This window comes from Chiloscyllium plagiosum, unplaced genomic scaffold (assembly GCF_037043375.1).
Source record: "Chiloscyllium plagiosum isolate Xiang-an unplaced genomic scaffold, Cpla_swu_hap1 HiC_scaffold_41, whole genome shotgun sequence".
Classification (NCBI taxonomy): Eukaryota; Metazoa; Chordata; class Chondrichthyes; order Orectolobiformes; family Hemiscylliidae; genus Chiloscyllium; species Chiloscyllium plagiosum.
Window position 1 is genome coordinate 36,650,369 of NW_028270179.1, and position 20,962 is coordinate 36,671,330.

Sequence of the window (20,962 nt, forward strand, 5' to 3'; positions counted from 1 at the left end):
TCGTTGAGTTTGATGTACCTCAAAATATGTGCAACAATGAGAAAGCCATTGAGGAGTGGGATAGGGTAGTGAACTACCTGCCTCAGGTGCGAAAGACTTAGCTGAAAGGTTTATTGCAACAATATGAGGACGTATGCATTAAAATGATGGGGACAACTCATTCTGTTGTGCATGATGAAGTAAGGAATGTTGTTACGATAAAACAACACCCCGACAAAACTAATCCATTCAAGGCAAGCAGGTGCAGAAGAAAGTGAATGCGATGCTCACAGAATTTTAATCAAAGCATGTCAGAGTGAGTGGAGCTCGCCGGTCATTTTAGCTCCCAAACCTGGTGGGACTTAATGCTTTTGTGTGGATAACCAGAAGATCGACGCAGTACCAAAATCAGACTCATATACAATACCAAAATTGGAAGAATGCATACAGAAAGTTGGACAAGCCAGTTACGACGCAAAGTTGGATCATTGCATGGTCATTGGCACGTACCTTTATCAGAGAAAGCAGAAAAGGTTTCTGCATTTGTAAGCCAAAACGGCCTATATCAATTCAAATTGATGCCTTTTGGAATGAAAAACGCATTAGTCATGGAAGGCTGACTCCAAGGAACGTGAAGTCGAATGCCATTAAGGAATTACTAGGTCCACCCTCAAAAAGAAGAGGTACTTCCATTTTTGGAACTAAGCGGATTGTACCAGTAGTTTATTACAAATTTCAGCAGTGTGGTGGCACGGCTTATAGATTTACTGAAGAAGAACACAAAGTTTCGGTGGACAAAACAATGCTAGCAGGCATTTGAGATGGTAAAGGCAATATTCAACGTAGTACCAGTTTCAGCTACCCAAATTTTTGAAACTGTTCAAAGTCGCAATTGATTTTAGCGACATCAGATTTGGAACAGTTCTCCTCCAGGAAGATGATGATGATGCCATTGAATGGTCAATTTATTACTATTCAACGGAACTCAACACTCAACCGAGAAAGGACTGGACCATCCAGTTTGGTACTGGCCTTAAAATCTTTTAATGCTTGATGTGAAGAATAAACTGTCAGAGATAGTTGTGTGAACGAAGCACAATCTTCCTACGTTCTTGGAACGATTTAAAGACGAGAATATAAGATTACTTGGTCGGCGGTTTATATTACTGACTTCCAATTTATAAATTCTACATGTTGGGGGGATTAAAAATGTGACAGCAGATGCGTTATCCCGGATTTAATTGGTTAAGTATAGATAAAATTGAACAAATGCCAATGTTATGTATCTAAGCGTGCCGAAATTAACATGAACATAGATTGCTATTCTATGTATCTCATTGTAATGTGATTAAACATGAGAAAAGATGAAACCATCTTTCCATTACGTTGTTTTTTTTCTTCAGGAAGAGATGTTATGAAGTTGAGAATGTGTACTGCAGCTTTAAGAGAGATTGAAGACTGTTCTGAACTGAGAGCTTACAAGATCCAATCTTTTGACTCCTCCTGTCTCCTAGTGTACCAGAAAAATGAAAACATATAATATTTCGTTGTGAAATCGACGCCTGAATTGGTTACTGTTTTGACAGCAATTCGAGTTTTACTAATCAGTTTAATTTACGCCCAGGATAATTAAACCCAATCGAGTTGGAAATTATTGTTTTCGCAACCTTTGAACCAATGAGACAATCCAACATCGGGGATATTAAAAAAGAAGGCAGTTTGAAATTCAGTCAGAGTAACTACTATCTAGAAAGCAGCTGCTATTTGAAATGCTTTCTATCAGAGGTACCTTTCCGTATAAAACATCATCACAGGAAAAAGAAAGAAGATAACCTAGAGGATCCTCAGCTGGAAGAAGAAAGATACCGACGACGACAACCGCTTTTTACTTTTGAAATTAAGTTAATATAATTTTTATTGGAAAAACACATTGTTAGCGAGTTGGAAATTAGATAAAAACGAATTAAGAGAAAAGGGGCCTGAGACGTCTGAATAGTTTTTGTTTGATGTTCACTTTTTAAGTAAAGGAATAAATTCATATTATTTTCTTTCAATAGAGCAATTTCAGAGTTCTCTCTCACTCAGATTTAAAGACATTACGGGACGAGGCACAGACTGTTTGGGATTATTTGACTCGATGCCTAAAATGTTAGACAGAATCGTATCTGTTCAACTGCAAACTCTCATTGTGACTTCCACCGAACAGTCATCAAGCTGTAACAGTAGACCAGAGCTGGTGACATTTGCAAAAATGCCCAATCATCAACAAATTATCCATTCTCAGTTTAAGCCTTATGGGAAATTCAAACAAAGCTGCTGCCGACAGGGATTCCCTGGCTGCTGAAATTGCTTTCTTCAATATGCCCCCAATAAAATGAAGCACAGAATTCTTATAAAATGTATCATTGTCAATAATTTCATGGTAGGAATCATTATTTCCACCTCTCTCCTTCTCTAACAAAATTTAAAATGTTGTTACTGTGACGCATTTTGCAAATTTGCTTAAATTAGATTAAATTAGATAGTTGTACCTTAATTATAAACAAGCTTCACATCACCGTTTCTGAAATATGGATGACATTATTCATTAAGGAAGAGGCTAATAGCTTCTCTAGAGGTTACTTTGCAATATAATAATTGGTTGTGTTGAATTTAGCATGTTAATTCATCATCTGGCTGCAGCCAAGCATATGAGCTTTTTCACACAGATGATGGTTTAACGAATACTCTTTCAGGTTCAATTAAATGGACTCAGTTTATCAAATTGTTATTTTGTCATAGTATTATCCAATAAAATAACCAAAGATGAAAAGATGTCCCTTTTATATATTAACATTGCATCTGCTCTTATGCACCTTCACTTTCCAAATCATTGATCCTTCCCAAACGGCAACTGCCTTCTAGAATTCTTCCGGCAAAAAATAGGAAAGTAAATAAAAAGCTGAGGAAGGAACGACTGAGTTGAAAGCAGAACAGATCAAATGACAAATGCAAGTAATGTAATATAGACCAATAGTTACTTGTTGAAATAACTGCTTTGCAATCACAGCTAATTCTCAACCTCGATTTTAAAGAAGTAGCCTCCGTTTGATTCTGTTTTGCAGTTTTACTAGTTTTCTATCTAAAATCTACTGCTGTTACACCAAAGCATCAATACAGTTCATTCAATGCAACTCATTTGCCTTGTCTGATGTCCTCTTAAATTTTGCTAACTGTAAAGACCATTCAATATCCAAGAAAACTGAAGTTCACTCTTCTGAATTCGAGGATATCAATCGAAGACCATATCTGAGAAGGGCGAAGTCACAAGAAACATTCCCTTAAGAACGTTCCAAGTCAGTTTTGTGACAACGTCAGCTTTTCAATTATCACAGTGTTGCCAGTATGCACTGCACAAATATTTGCATTTTAATTAATTTAATAATATCAGTTAAGAATAGTAAAAAAGCTGTTCTTGTCAGTTATGCAGTGACAACATCCCATATTAAAAATGTTCTAATTTATTGCACATGTATAGATATTGCTTTAATTGTTCGATTTATTTATGTTTTTTATAATCCATTCAGTTTATGATCTCTTTATTTTATTGCCTTTCCAAAGCATATGATATATTGTGTTATACTGGGGGAGGGCAATACATATTTCAACTTAAGTACTGAGAAGCCCACTTTTTAAATGCGATGAGCATTGAGACAATACGTTTTGCCACGCATTCGTTGAACTTTAATTCAATTTCCTCAAGTTAACGTAACGGTTGTAGTCCTGAAACGAGGGAAATGCGATTTCTGGGTCTGTATTATCCAGTATCTCATGGCAATGTCAACAGCGGATCCAGTCCTCATCATTTCTGATGCTAAACTCAATCGATTATATAACATTCATTTTGTAATACCTTATGCGTTCATTACTTCTGTGTGTTCACTAAGAGTCATGCTTGTCTCTTGCAGCTCTCGATTGTTCTATCTGATTCATAGTCGCTTTCATTTCTGACCGATTTATAGCCGTCTGTTGCCAAAAGTTTGAATAAATAGTGCAGACATAAAGCAGCAATAGTGGTGATTATAACTGTAGCACTGTTGGTTGTTTGAGATTCTTTACGTTATACTTTATTGTTGCTCCTTCAACAATCATTGACAATGTTCCATGATTTTGCAAGCTGGACACCACACTATTTCAGTTCAGTCTTTCAAGTAGTGTCTCAGTGAATTGACAGAGTCCTCATGTCTCTGTTTCCAATAGTTTATATTTTTCCATTCAATGTTAGAAACGTTTTAGCAGCCACCCTAATCCGGAGGGGCCTCCGTCATCATGAAATAAAGAAAAATGATCTGTCCCCTTAAATGAAGAATCGAAAGAAATTTTACTCTTTTCTTTGTCCTCCGACCTGATGCGACTGAGGATAGCATATGTGGCGCTTTCCTTAAACTGGTCAGTTAGAAATTATAATCATACTGGCAAAACTCTGAGTGATACAGTGTTTATTGCTCAGAATGGCGTGAGATATACATATAAAAACATTTCAAAATTTCTTAAATGAGAATTAAACAACATGTGTTTGTAATCGTACTACTCAGTCTCCCTTTCATATTTCATCCTGTAGTGCCGATGGACATGAACATGATCAAAATCAATGTTTCATATCCAGTCTCTAATAGGTCATTGCAAGTGTTCAAGTTCATCATGCACGACACACCTCAAATATCTCTCGTCTAATGCTCAGTTGAATGAGATTCTAAAAGAAAACAAACAAATCCAGATCGTGGAGATCAGTAACAAAACAAGAATTGCTGAAAACACAGTAAAGCAGATGTCATCTGTTGGACGAAAGCAGAGTTAAAGTGTTGAGACTGAACACCCTTCATCAGAACATTTGGGATGAAGGACTCATCAGGCTATCTTCTTGGTGTCAGACCTGCTGATTTCTTTTTATATGCTTTCTTCTGTGATATTTTCCAATGATAGTTAATGGATAGAGAAATCCAACAATTGCTTATATTTATGTGTGTTTATACTCTCCCTCCTTCATACTGAGATTCTTCTAACGGTGGACAATTTAAAACCCCACAATACTTATTTACATCCTGAAAGTAGCTTTCAGTAACAAGTTGTAGGAATAGGCAAATACTCCACATAACTGGAGAATTAGATTGTACATAGTACCGAAGATGTTTTACTTTGTAAGACCTTGTTTGATGCTTAAAACTGGAAGTGACAGACCTTCCTCCATTTAAGTCTGCTGTGAATACAGCTGTAAGTTTTTAATAATACTACAAACTTCGTTTTGAACCCGCTAATTCTACCGTACATATGGACATTGCCTCGTCATTTCAAAGAATTACTTTGAAATCCTGCATGCCGCAGTGTTGGACGCATGTCTTTCATGAAATCTCCACATGATAAATAAACCATTCGACCTCCAGAATATAATAGTTTCTGTCCCTGCCTCCGTCTTATTTATGCTAAAATTCATTTCTTAAGAATGCTTTCTGCAAAAAAAAGACAATTATCATGCTTTCTCCAGTGACAGCATTCTTCCAAATCATTCTAATTTTATTGATTGAAACTATCTTTCAATGCTTGCAAAGCCTTCAATTCTTATCTCTTACCAGCGTATTTTGGTAACCTCATGCCTCGTTCTTTTGAAATAAACCTGCAGTTTTTCCTGCCCAGACAAACTTCGTGTAACACTTTGTTGTTTGTGGTTTGGTCTCATTTCTCTCCCCCACTTTTGTCCTTCTCTTCCGCACACTGACGTGTTTCACCAGCAAAGCTGTGTCTTTAGTTCCTTCCACCCTTCTCATCTCAGGACGTTTTGCTTACTTTAAGCTGTTCTTCAGCCTCATTTCACTTTACACTTCACTTCACTCTTCTGTACTCAAAACTAACTGAAGAAAGTGAAAAACGGTGATTAAAAAAAAACTATCAGCCATGATTGAATAGCAGAGCAGACTCGATTGGTCGAATGGCCTAAATTCTGCTCCTCTCTATGATAGTCCATAGACATCGCATCTTGTGCTAATTTAGGATTTAATTCAATTGCTGGAGGACTCGTTTAAATGTAATAGCATTTTGCAATCATTTCTTTCTTGATCAAAGACATGATCTGAATCAATTGTGCCAATGTATCAAGGGAAATACCTCACTCCAATAAAAGATTTTATGGCAAACATCTTTTACGCACAATTGAACTTGACAGATCAGCTGTCGAGATTTGTGTATGCTACTCTATTGGAGTTGAGTGTAAAAGTCCATTCAGACGTAATGTTTTCCTCTACGTTTTCTTCTGTATTCTTTCTTATAGCGCCAGGGACGTGTAACGCGTATTTAAAAAAAACACCGGTAATTAAACTTGATGAACTTCTCCCTGCTTTCCATCCACCTGAACAAGTGATTATCGCCATTTCCTCAACAAGACTTCATTTTTTACGAGAATAACATTCTGACATGCGCTCAGTTTCTTCTTCTGCTAATGTTGCTTGATAAAACTGCTAAATTCTTTGATCTCACATTTGCGATTAGCCAATTTCTGTGAAATAAAAATGCCCACTTTCTTATTCACCTGTTCTTTGTTTTCCTTTTTAACTATTTGATCAAACATACTTTCTGATAAATGAAAATTAAATTCCTTTCCATTATTCTTTGGTTCCTCCTCCTGTATCCACATGTGTTTCGGAGAATCTGTTAATAGATATTCAAGAAAAATCCCAGAACATACTTCCTGAAACACCTCAGCTTCCTGATGTTATACTGATTTTACAAGCACCATAGGCATCGCTCCCGCCTATGCTACGTCACTATCAAAGTTAAACCGTAAGCCAGAATGAAGAAATTCTTTATCAGTCTTAACAACAATTGCCCATTTTTTGAGGGACTCTCAAACCACATTTTTGATAATGGAACTTTGCTCTTTTCGCCTTTTCTGGCAATGCTACTATTGAATTACATGCCTCCACATCTCTCACTATTGGGGCTGCCCTTAACTAGGCAGAACGAAATGATTGACGGATGCCCATTGCTAAGGCAGCAGGATATGGCTGAGAGTTGTTGGCTTGGGAAAACGTTTCCTTAATAGCACTGTGGACCAAGGGTAACAGAACTGTGATAGAATATGCCGTTAAAGCTGCTTATGTCGAAGTAATAGAAAATATCATTTCACTCCACATTTAAATACCGAATCTCTCTATAATTGTTCAATTCATCTGTTGAAATCATAATCGCAGGTTTAGTTATGATCCCCCTTGTAAACATAGGTATGGATTCTGAAATCATTACAAATTCATCTACATCCAAATCTTTGCTAAACACATTCGAGGAAAATACTCAAACACTAAGGCATTCTACACTTACGTGAGGAACTAGAGGTTGGCCAGAGTGAGGGTTGGGCTGATCAAGAATAGTGGAGGGAAATTGCGCCTAGAGTTGGAGGACGTAGGGGAGGACCTAAATGAATATTTTGCTTTCGTATACTTTACTGAGAGGTTCCTTGACAATTCTGAGGACAGCGTGAAACTGACTTAAATGCTCAAACAGATTAATGTTAAGAAGGAGGATTTGCTGAAAAATTTGAAAAGTCTAAGAATAGATTTGTCCCCTGGGTCAGATGGGTTATACAAAATTTACTACGAGAAGTGAGGGAAGAGATTGCTGCGTCTTTGCGTCCTCACTGTCAACTGGACTCGTGCCTGATGTTTGCAGGGTGGCAAATGTTATTCCTTTCTTCAAGGGAACAAGGATAATCCTAGGAATTACAGGTTACTCAGTCTTATGTCAGTGGTCGGCAAAGTATGAGAGAGGATTCTGAGAGACAAGATATATGATTACTTGGAAAACTGCAGATTGATTAGAGATAGTCAGCATGGCTTTATGGCTTTCACAAACCTTATTCAGCTCTTGAACGATTTGAATAAACACATTGATGACGGTAGAGCAATGGACGTCGTGTCAATAGTCACAGATATGCACAGCACGGGAAAAGAGGCCATGCCGATCAGATATTCTAACGTAATCTAGTGCAAATCGCCAGCACATGTCCCATATCTCTTAAATCTTTTCCTTTCACATACCCATCCAGATGCTTTTTTAATGCAGCGATTGTACCTGCCTCGACCAACTCATTTGGTAGCTCATTCCATACACACACCACCCTCTGTTTTAAACATTTGCCCCTTAGATCCATTTGTATAATTCCCCTTTCTCCCTAAACCTATGCCCTCCCGTTCTGGACTCCCTCACACCTGGGAAAAAAAATTTGTCCCTGTCTTATCTCTGCCCCTCATTATTTTACAAGTTTATTTCGCAATCTGTGTGTTACCGTTCCCAATGGTGGACTCATTCACAAATTAAGGACGCACGGGATACAGGGTAATTAGTCTGTCTGAATGCAGATTCGGCTGACCCATAGAAGGTGGTAATTGATGTAAAGTATTCAAACTACAGCTTGGTGGTTAGTCTTGTTCCGCAGGGGTCGGTTTTGGTATCTCTGCTTTTTGTGATTTTTATAAATGATTTGGATGAGGAAGTGGAAGGGTAGGTTAGTAGGTTTGCCGATAACACAAAGGTTGGTGGAATTATGGACACCGTGGAGGGTTGTTATCGGTTGCAAAATTATATTGACATGATGCAGAACTGTGCTAAGAAAGGGCAGATGGAACACAAAATGGAAAAGTGTGAAGAGATTCAGTTTGGAAGTTTGAATTTGAATACAGGTTACAGTGTTAAAGGCAAGAGTTTTGGCAGTGTGGAGGAACAGAGGGGTCTTGGGTTCCACGTTCAGTGTTCCCTCAAAGTTGCCGTCCCACGTGATGGGTTTGTTAAGAACGTGTACGGTGTGTTGGCTTTCATAAGAGACACGAGGTTATCCTGCAGTCCCAAAGAACCCTGGTTGGACCACTGTTGGAGCATTTTGTTGAGTTCGGGTGACTCGTCTTAGAGAGGAAGTGGAAGCAATAGAAAGGGTGCAGATTTCCTGGGATGCTGCCTGGACTAGAGGGCAAGTCTTATGAAGTGCACTTGAGGCAAATGTGCATTTCTCATAGGAGAAAAGAAGGATGAGAGGTGAATAGATAGAAGTGCACAGGATAATGAGAGGCAGAGGTAGAGTAGATAACAAGGGTGACTTCTTCTCAGGCTGGAAATGGCTATCACGAGGAGGCATCATTTTAAGGTGATTGGACGAAGGTATCAGGGAAATAACAGAGGTACCTTCTTTATGCCGAGAGTTTTGGGTGCACTGAATTCTCTGCTAGGAATGTTAGTGGAGTCAGATACATTAGGGACATTTAAGAGACTCTGGGATAGGCCTATGGGTAATAATAAAATGTATGGTATGTCTGTTAGTTTAATATTAGAGTAGGATTAAAGTTCACCATAACATCGCGGGCCGAAGGGCCTGTATTGTGCCGTACTGATCTGTGTTCCATGTTCTATGCTTTAGTAGAATTGTGTTCTGCTAAGGGATAGTGGTTATTATGGGATAGAGACTTTGATTTGTTGATAGTCTTGGTTAGTCTTCACGGCTTAAATAAATAAATTGTTACTTTTATTTACTCGGTAGATATCATGGATCTTCTTTCATTCACACATTTTATCTGATTACGAGGCGAGGGGAGCTTTCCTGCTTGTTTGGATTAATTTCCAGAGCGGTTCAAGACTCGCATCTTAAGAGAATCCAGGAAGCCTGCAGTGAGTAGCTCATATCTTGACAAAACAAAATCTATCTACTTCTTCCAAGGCATAAGTTAAAGGCATCATGAGATGTTTTTACAAGCCTGGATGAGTGCAGCACTATCAACGCTGAAGAAGATTGCACCAGTCAGCAGAACGCAGTTTGCTTAATTGTCATCTCATCCATGCCCATTCACTACATTGGCGCACAGTAACATTAGTGTGTACACAATGCACTGCAGAAGTTCAACAAGGATCCTTCAATGGCACCATCCAAACACATGGTAAAAACTATCCAAATGGATAGTGTCAGCCGATTTATGGCTTCATAACTACCTATAATTTCCCCGACAAGTCAGTTAGTCTCCTGACTTTGTATTATATCACTGTTTCCTCGGTGTCACAGAGCACATACCTCCTTAACACCACTGTGGATCTATACACACAAAATTCAAAAAAGACATCTGACCATAATTTTCAGAAGGGCAACGAATGATGACAACGCCAACAACTCCCACTTCCCGTCGGGGAGTTAAAACATTTCTTTTCTTGAATACCCTGAAAGCGAATTTAAAAAAAGCTGAAGAAGATTTAGGAAGACAAGGCTGCTTTCAAAATGTGGAAATAAGCAGAAAATACGTTCTTGCTATTACTTCTCATATTAACAACAAATGACAGACCAATGCCACCCAGACTGACTTAAACACATTCTGCAGACATACACCGCTGCAGAGCCGGTCTTGGAGGCTTGTTGGGTTCTTTCAACTTTGGATGGTGATGAGATCAGCTCCTCGAAGGAGAAATTAAATCCTTAGTGGGAAAACAGTGATCAAGAATGAAAGGTTAATGCTGAATTGATTTTTAAAATAATTAATTGACAAGATTTTATTTCCCTCCAGTTATGTATTTGAGTATTTTCTAAACCCGAGACCCTGGCAGCTTTGTAGGGCCTCACACCCAACCACCTCCTCTAACCTTAAACACCAGGAACATATCAGGTAAGTTTGTATTCTTTTTTATAACACTTTGAGAAGACGACTAGCAGGGATGGCAGTGCAGAGAGAGGAATGTTCCTTCTGCATGATGTTTGAGTTGAGGGACGCCATTAGTGTCCTATCCCAGTGCATGTGCAGGAAGTGCACCCAACTCTCTCTCCTCCAAGACCGCGTTAGGGAACTGGAGCAGGAGCTGGATGAAGTTCGGATCATTTGAGAGACAGAGGCTGCTACAGATAAGAGTTTTAGGGAAGTAGTTACTCCTAGGAACGAAAAAAGCTGGGTAACTGTTCGATGGAGGGAAACAGTCAGGGCACAGATCCCGTATGGTCGTTACCCTGAAAAACAAGTATACCGTTTTGGGTACTGTTGGGGGTGGGGGACGCACCAGGGTATGCAGTGGAGCGCATGGCTCTGGCAAAGACACAGTTCCTGTTGCACAGATGGGAAGGAATGAAAGGAGGAGAGTGTTAGTCATTGGGGACTCTATTGTTAGAGGGTCAGATAGAAGGTTTGTTAGGAACGAACGAGACTATGTTGCCTCCCATGTGCCAGGGTACGTGATGAATCGGATCGAGTCTTCAGTGAACTGAAGGATGAGGTGACCAGCCCCAAATCATTGTCCACATAGTCAAAAAGAGGAACAGGAATGTCAGGTAGGATTCCAGAGAGCTAGGCTACATGCTCTGAGCTTGAACAGAGTTGTTATCTCTGGTTTATTACCCGTGCCATGTGATGGCGAGACAAGGAATAGGGAGAGATATCAGCTGAACATGTGGCTGCCGGGATGGTGCAGAAGGGAGGGTTTCAGATGCATGGAAAATTTGGGTTCATTCTGGGGTAGGTGGGACTCTGCAAGCAGGGCAATCTTCACTTGAACTAGAGGGCACGAATATCTAGGGTGGGAAATTTGCTGGTGCTATTCGGTTGGTTTTAAACTATCTCATCAGGGGGATGGGAACCTGAGGTGTAGTTCCAGTGCACAGGAGAATGAGAGTAGGGAGGGAATGGACAGGATTTCACGGAGACTGAAATGTGCTGGCAGACAGCATGCTTGTTTCAAGTGCACCTACTTCAACGCCAGAAATATCCAAAATAAGGTAGGTGAGCTTGCAGCATGTACACGTACCTGGGACTTCGATGTTGTGGCCATTTTGGAGACATGGATGGAGTAGCGGCAGGAATGGACGTTGCAGGTTTCAGGATTTAGACATTTTATTATGAACAGGGAAAACAGTAACAGAGGGGGCGGTGTGACCTTATTAGTCAAGGACAGTATAATGATTGCTGAAAGAACTTTTGACGAGGACTCGTCGACTGAGGTGGTATGGGCTGAGGCTTGAAACAGGAGAGGAGAGGTCACAATGCCAGAACTCCTGCAGAGTTCCAGGAATGTACAGGAGAGGATCAGCAAAATTATTCTGGCTCAGAGAGTAAAGTAACAGGTTGGCGTTTTGGGGAATTTATCTTCCCCAACGTTGACGAGAAATGCTACAACTCTAGTTCGTCGGAAAGATCACTTCTCGTCCAGTCTGTGCTGGAGTGTTTCCTGACGCAGTATGTCGAAGGACTGACAAGAGGGAAGGCCACACTGGTTCTGGTGCTTGGTAATGAGCCGGGTCAGATGTTTGATTTAGTCAGCACTTTGGAGAGAATACCCATAATTTGGTTGCGTTTAGTTGAGCAATGGAAAGGGATAGGTACATCCCACAGGGAAAGAGTTGCAGTTGGGGGAAGGGCAATTATAATGCGATTAATCAAGACTTATGATGCATAGAATGGGGGAAGCTGAAAATGTGTTGCTGGAAAAGCGCAGCAGGTCAGGCAGCATCTAGGGAACAGGAGAATCGACGTTTCGGGCATAAGCCCTTCTTCGGGCATAAGCCCTGCCTGACCTGCTGCGCTTTTCCAGCAACACATTTTCAGCTCTGATCTCCAGCATCTGCAGACCTCACTTTCTCCTCATAGAATGGGGGAAGCAAAATACAGGGAATGGGGACAATCAAAATGTGGAGCTGGTTCAAGGAACAGACATTGCGTATCCTTGATAGGTATGTCCTTGTCAGGCAAGAGATAACGTAAGGGAACCGTGGTTTATTACAGAAGTTCCATCTCTTGTTAAGCTAGAGAAGGAGGCTTATGTGACCGTGAGACAAGATGGTTCAGATGAGGTGATAGAGAGTTACAGATTAGCTAAGAAGGATTGAAAGAGAGAATCACGACAAGCAGGGAGATTACATGAGCAGTCTTTAGCAGATAGAATAAAGGAGAAGCCTAAAGCTTTCTATCGGCATGTGAGGAATAAAAGGATGACTACGGTAGGAATAGGCCCAGTCAAAGACAAAAGTGGTAAGTTGTGTATAGACCCTGTGGATATCGGAGAGGGGCTAAACGAATATTTCTCATCGGTTTTCACTCAGGAAAAGGAGAATATTGAAGAGGAGAAGCATGACATACGGGATATATTACTAGAAAGGATTAAGGTTAGTAAGGAGAAGGTGCTATCAATTCTAGAAGGAGAGAAAGTAGACAAGTCGCCTGGGCCGGATGGTATTCATCCGAGGATTCTCTTGGAAGCCAGGGAGGAGATCTTAGCGCCTTTGGCCTTGATCTTTGAGACGTCATTGGCTTCAGGTTTTGTACCAGAGGACTGGAGGGTGGAAAATGTGCCCTTGTTCAAGAGAGCAGTGGCGATGACCCAGGTGAATTATAGTCCAGTAAGCTTTCCATATGTTGCATGAGAAGCTTTGGAAAGGATTATGAGAGAGATTTATCATCATCTAGCCAGCAACAATTTGATTCCAGATAATCCAATGAGGTTCGTCTCACAAACCTCATTGATTTTTTTCAGAAGGTGACTAAGCATGTAGATGAGGGGAGGACAGTTGCCTTGCTGTACATGGACATCAGTAAACCCTGTAATCAGGTTCCACATGGTTGGCCGCTGGAGAAAATACAGAGTTTTGGGATTGAGGGTGATTTAGCAGTTTGGATTAAGAAGTGTCTTTCTGTAAGAAGGCAGCGAGTGTTGGTTGATGGAAAATATTCAGCCTGGAGTCCAGATACAGGAGGTGTGCAATAAGGATCTGTTTTGGGACCACTGCTCTTTGTCATTTTGATAAACAATTTGGACGCAGGCATAGGTGAATGGGTTAGTAAGTTTATAGATGACACTGAAATGGGTGGAGCCGTTGATAGTATCGAAGAATGTTGCAGGGGGACTTAGATAAACTGAAGAATTGAGCTGAGAGTTGGCAAATGAAGTTCAATGCAGATAAATGTGAGGTGATTCATTTTGGGAAGAATAACAGGAAGGCAGAATACTGGGTCAATAGAAACATTCTTGGTCCGGTGACTGCAGAGGGAACTTGGAAAACATGTACATAGATCCATGAGAGCTGCCACGATGATTAATAGTGCTGTTAAGGAGGCATACTGTGAGTTAGGTTTCATTGGTAGAGGGATTGATTTCCAAAGCCGTAATGTCATGCTGCAACTATACACAACACTAGTGTGGCCGCACTTGGAATAGTTTGTCTAGTTGCGATCGCCCCATTACAGGAAGGGTGTGGAAGCATTGGAAAAGGTGCGTCGGTGATTTACCAGAATGTTGCCTGGTCTGGAGGAAAGGTCTTATGAGGAAAGGCTGAGAGACTTGGGTCTGTTCTCATTGTAAAGAAGAAGGCTAAGTGGATTTGATAGAAATATAGAAGATGATCAAACGTTTAGATAGGGTTGGCAGTGAAAGCATTTATCCTTTGATGATGACATCAGCTTGTACAAGGGGACAAATTGAGGGTTGATAGATTTAAGACAGATGTCAGAGGCAGTTTCTCTAGTCATAGAGTTGTAAAGGCGGAGAATGTCCTGCCAGCCAAAGCAGTGAAGTCAACTACGTTGGGGGCATTTAAACAACCCTTGCATAAGAACAGGGAAGATGCGATGGTGTAGTCGGATGGGCTTAGATTAGTTCACAGGCTGGCTCAAAAGTAAGGGCCGAAGGACCTGTTCTGCGCTGTATTGTTCTATGGTCTATGGTCTAAGGTGTCGCTGGATTGATCAACATTTAATACACATTCCAAAAGACAGGTATGAGTCAATCACATTTCTGTGTGTCTGGAATTACAACAGGCTAGATCAGGTAAGGTTTGCAGCTTCCTTCCTGAAAACCCACAAGCGAACAAGGTTGACATTTCCTGATCATCGACCATGGTCATTACTGGACTCTTAATTCCGGATTTTCATTGAATTGGAATCCCACCATCTCTATAGGAGCCATTTCAACCTGGAACAGCAGAACATTATCTTGGTCTCTGGATTGCCAATCCAATGATTTGGTCAATATGCAAAAATGGAAAGAACTGTGGATGCTGTAAATGAGAAACAAAAGCAGAAGTTGCTTGAAAAGCTCAGCAGTCCAGGCAGCATCTGTGAAGTGAAATCGGAGTTAATGTTTCAGGTCATAGAGTCATAGAGTCATAGAGATATACAGCATGGAAACAGACACTTCTGTCCAACCCGTCCATGCCGACCAGATATCCTAACTCAGTCTAGTCCCACCTGCCAGCACCTGAACCCTTTCAAGTTTCACAACATCTTTCCGATAGGAAGAAGACCAGAATTGCACGGAATAATTCCAACAGTGGCCTAACCAATGTCTTGTACAGCCTAACATGACCTCACAACTCCTGTACTCAATACTCTGACCAATAAAGGAAGCGCCTTCTTCACTATCATATCTACCTGCGACTCTACTTTCAAGGAGCTATGAACCTGCATTCCAAGGTCTCTTTGTTCAGCAACACTCCCTAGGATTATACCATTAAGTATAAAAATCCTCTAAGATTTGCTTTCCCAAAATGCAGCACCTCACATTTACCTGAATTAAACTCCATCTGCCACTTCTCAGCCCATTGGCCCATCTGGTCAAACTCCTGTTGTAATCTGAGGTAATTCGTTGTCCATTACACCTCCAATTTTCTTGTCATCTGCAAACTTACTAACTATACCTCTAATATTCGCATCCAAATCATTCATATAAATGACAAAACGTAGAGGTACCAGCACCGATCCTTGTCGCAGTCCACCGTTCACAGGCCTACAACCTGAAAAGCAACACCTCCACCACCACCACCATCTGTCTTTTACCTCTGAGCCAGTTCTGTACCCAAATGGCTAGTTCTCCCTGTATTCCGTGAGATCTAAACTTGCTAACCAGTCTCCCATGGGGAACATTGTGGAACGCCTTACTGAAGTCCATTTGGATCACATCTATAGCTCTGCCCTCATCAATCCTCTGTGTTACTTGTTCAAACTAGTCAATCAAGTTGGTGAGACATGATTTCCCACGCACAAAACCATGTTGACTATCCCTAATCAGTCCTTGCCTTTCCCAGTACATGTATATCCTGTCCCTCAGGATTCCCACCAGCAACGTGCCCACCACCGTCGTCGGGCTCACTGGTCTATAGTTCCCTGGCTTGTCCCTTCTTAAACAGTGGCAAATCGTTAGCCAACCTCGAGTCTTCCAGCACCTCCTCTGTGACTACCGATGATGTGAATATGTCAGCAAGAGGCACAGCAATCACTTCCCTAGCTTCCCACAGAGTTCTCGGGTACACCTGATCAGGTCCTGTGGATGTATCCACCTTTGTGCATTTCAAGACATCCAGCACTTCCTCCTCTGCAATATGGACATTTTACAAGGTGTCACCATCTATTTTTCTACATCCTATGTCTTCCATGCAAAATCTACTATCTCCCCCATCTCCTGCGGCTCCACATAAAGGCCGCCTTGCTGATCTTTGAGGGGCCCTATTCTCTCCCCAGTTCCCTTTCGTCCTTAATGTATTTGTAAACATCCTTTGGATTCTCCTTAATTCTATTTCCCAAAGCTATCTCATGTCCCCCTTTTTCCCTCCTGATTTCCCTCTTAAGTATACTCCTACTGCCTTTATAATCTTCTAAGGATTCACTCGATCTATCCTGTCTATATCTGACATATGCTTCCTTCATTTTCTGAACCAAACCCTCAATTTCTTTAGTCATCCAGCATTCCTATACATACCAGCCTTTCCCTTCACTCTAGCAGGAATATGATTTCTCTGGATTCTCGTTGTCTCATTTCTGAAGGCTTCCCATTTTCCAGCCGTCTCTTCACCTGCGAATATCTGCCCCGAATCAGCTTTTGAAAGTTCTTGCCTAATACCGACAAAATTGGCCTTTCTGGCTACCTATCTATATATAAAACATTGGACGAAACACAAATATCATCTAAACTTTATCATTTAAATCTGCGATAATGCATCTGTGAATAAATTCTTACAACCCCCACAACATATATGTTTTTTTTAAATGAAAAGTTTGCAAAATAAGACATCAACGAAATAGTCTCATATTCTTGTCTTTGAAGCGTTCTACGAATGTACGAGGTTCCATGTACGCAACCGTCTCTGATGCATTGTTCACGACATACACATTATAAGGTTGCATGGCCAATGCCAAACTCAATAGTGCTTTTTCGATCGTGGCGTGTTTCGTCTGGTGGATGTGGAGTTCTCCGAATAGTAACTAACTAGCAGCTCAATCTCATTCGCATCTTTCTAGAGCAGGACAACTCCAACTCCTATGTCACTAGCATCGATTGCAACTTCAAAAGGTTTTGAAAAGTTTGGTGTAGCTAAAACTTGTTTGGTGGCTAATATTGCGTTAAAATGGCCGAATGCCTCGAGGCATTGTTCTGTCCAATGAAACTCTGTGTTCTTTTTCAGCAAATTGGTTAACACTTTCCATTACACTTTCTAGTTTGGAACAAACTTCTGAATAGAATCCGATATGAGCTAAGAATTGAAGCATCCCTTACTTCGAGGTTGGTCGTGGATATTCCTTGATGGCCTTCACCTTTGCGTTCCTTGGGGTAAACTTTCCATGACCAATGTGATAGCCCAAGAACATCACATCTGCTTTCACGAATTCAGTTTTGTTTAAGTTTATTACTAGTTTTGCTCTTGTAGAGGTCCAAAGAGCACTGCCAAACCATGTGATCTGTCTAGGACTTACAAAACATCACGACAACATTATCGTGGATTGCACAGTTCGTTAACGCAGGCACAGCTCTGTTCATGAGTCGGCTGTGTTCTTCTTTCCAAAGGGCACCACTTTAAATTGATATAGCCCATTTGGGGTTACAAATGCAGGAATGTCTTTCACTGTCTCTGACAAAGTTACCTGCTAGTAACCACGCAGTAAGTTCATCTTGGTGATATAACTCACTTGTCCGACATTCTCGATACGGCCCTCCAGTCTCGGGAGCTCAGTAGGATTGGAGCCTCATTTGTAATGCAGAGAACTGCCAACAAATTAATTTTAATTATTTTAATTCAGCCAAAAGATGTAGTGTAAGATAGAGGACGAGCAGTAAATGTTTGCCCCCTCAAAACTACTCTGCCAATCAACAAAATCATGGCTGTTGCAACATTCTCTGTATCGACTTTACATTAGATTACCTACAATATGAAAACAGGCCATTCGGCCCAACAAGTCCACACCATCCCTCCGAAGAGGAAACCACCCAGAGCCATTCCCACCACCCTATATTTACCCCTGACTAATGTACCTAACATTATGGATAACTTAGCATGGCCAATTCACCTGACCAACTTTTGGACTGTGGGAGGAAACTGGAGCAAATGCACGCAGACACGGGGAAAATGTGCAAACTCAACAGAGACAGAGGTGGGAAACGAACCCGGGTCCCTTCCGCTGTGAAACAGCAGTGCTAACCATTGATCCACCATGCCACCCCCATCTTTCAAACGCTTTTTATTTTTCATAATTAATTATTTTTCAACAGTATCTTTTGGAATTTACAACAGTGGGACAGTAGATTGGGGCAGTTGAATGTTCCTCCTGCAGAATATGGGAGATAAGGGTCACCACAATTACCTCTGCTGACTTCATCTGCGGAAAGTGTATCCAACCCCAGCTCCTTGAAAACCGAGTAAGTGAACTAGAGCTGGAACTGGATATGCTTCGGATTATTCAGATGGCAGAGGTAGTTATTGGGAGGAATTACAGGGAGGCAGTCACACCTCAGGTACATAAAGGCAGATAGGTTACAGGCAGAGAACGGGAAGGGAACTGGCAGACAGTGCAAGGAGACCCTGTGGCCACTCCCTTCAATAACAAGTATATTGTTTTGAACACTGTTGGTCGGGGTATGAGGTAAGCAATCTGGCACAGATTCTGACCCTGTTGCTTAGAAGGGAAGGGAGGAGAGGAGCACAACATTAGTCATTATAGAATGCATAGTTAGGAGAACAGGTCGGACGTTCAGTCGGCACGAGAGAGACTCGCGGATGGTGCGTTACCTACCAATGCCAGGGTTTGTGATGTCTCAGATCGACATCCTGGGGGGGGGGATGCAGCAGCCCCACTTCGTCTTAACATAGTCACTAACGACACAGTTAGGAAATGGGATGAGGATCAACGCAGAACATCAGGGAGCTCGAGTGGAAGCTTAGACCTCGAACAGACAGAGTTGTTCTCTCTGCTTTGTTACCCTACCACGGTGGGCTTCTGACATATGCATAACTGGGGCTCTTTCTGGTGTAGGCGGGGCCTCTAGAAACAACATGGCCTACACCTGAACCAATATCCTGGGGGCATTTGCTAATGCTCTCCGGAAGGGTGTACAATAGGAGACTGAGAACATAAATTTCAGTTCCAGTATCCAGGAGGTTAAGAGTAGTGAGGTCAGAATGCACAGGCAAGCAGGAAGCTGATTTGAAGTGTGTCTATTTCGAATCTCGGAGCATCCGGAATAAGGTGAGTGAACTTGCAGCATGGATTGGTACCTAGGACTTTGATTCTGAAGCCATTCCAGAGACATGGATAGAACAGAGACAGGAATGGTTGTTGAGATGTTTCAGTAAGAACAGAGAAGATTGAAAAAGAGGGGGAGATATGTTATTGTTGGTCAATAATAGTACTAAAATGGCAGAATGGAAATCTACTAAGTTAGCATGGGCACAGGTTAGAAACAGAACAGAAAAGATCACACTGTTGGGAGTATTCTATAAGCTTACGAATAGTTCCAGAGATGTAGAGGGAAGAATCGCAAAGAATATCCTGGAATGTAGCAAGAGTAACATGGTAGTTGTGAGGCTATCTTTAACTTTCCAAACATTGACTATAGTTCGAGTATTTTGAATGGGTAAGTTTTTGTCCAATGTGTATAGGATGGTTTCCTGACAATGTATGTAGACCGAATCAACACGGACATCTACTACAAACCAAACGACTCCCACAGCTACCTGGACTACACCTCCTCCCATCCTGCCCCCTGTAAAAACGCCATCCCATTCTCCCAATTCCTTCGACTCCGCCGCATCTGCTCCCAGGAGGACCAGTTCCAAAAACGCACAACCCAGATGGCCTCCTCCTTCAAGGACCGCAATTTCCCCCCCGACGTGGTCGACGATGCCCTCCACCGCATCTCTTCCACTTCCCGCTCCTCCGCCCTTGAGCCCCGCCCCTCCAACCACCACTAGGACAGAACCCCACTGGTCCTCACCTACCATCCCACCAATCTCCATGTACAGTGCATCGTCCGCCGTCATTTCCGCCACCTCCAAACGGACCCCACTACCAAGGATATATTTCCCTCCCCTCCCCTATCAGCATTCCGTAAAGACCACTCCCTCCGTGACTCCCTCGTCAGATCCACACCCTCCACCAACCCAACCTCCACTCCCGGCACCTTCCCCTGCAACCGCAGGAGGTGCAAGACTTGCGCCCACACCTCCCCCCTCACCTCCCTCCAAGGCCCCAAAGGAAACTTCCATATCCGCCACAGATTCACCTGCACCTCCACACACATCATCTATTGCATCCTCTGCTCCCGATGTGGCCTCCTCTATATAGGGGAGACAGGCCGCCTACTTGCGGAGCGTTTCAGAGAACACCTCTGGGACACCCAGACCAACCAACCCAACCACCCTGTAGCTCAACATTTCAATTCCCCTTCCCACTCCACCAAGGATATGCAGATCTTTGGACTCCTCCATCGCCAGACCACAACAAAACGACGGTTGGAGGAAGAGCGCCTCATCTTCCGCCTAGGAACCCTCCAACCACAAGGGATGAACTCGGATTTCACCAGTTTCCTCATTTCCCCTCCCCCTCACCTTGTCTCAGTCAAATCCATCGAATTCAGCACCGCCTTCCTAACCTGCAATCTTCTTCCCGACCTCTCCGCCCCCACCCCGGTCTGACCTATCACCCTCACCTTGACCTCTTTCCACCTATCACATTTCCGACGCCCC

The 20,962-nt window shown here is 42.0% G+C and overlaps 1 protein-coding gene across 1 annotated transcript in view; it reads left to right on the top strand.

Moving 5' to 3' along the window:
- The window catches only part of LOC148138232 (putative G protein-coupled receptor 139), a 99,452-nt gene that overhangs the window by 46,507 nt on the left and 31,983 nt on the right, over positions 1-20,962 (top strand). The window lies entirely within an intron of this gene.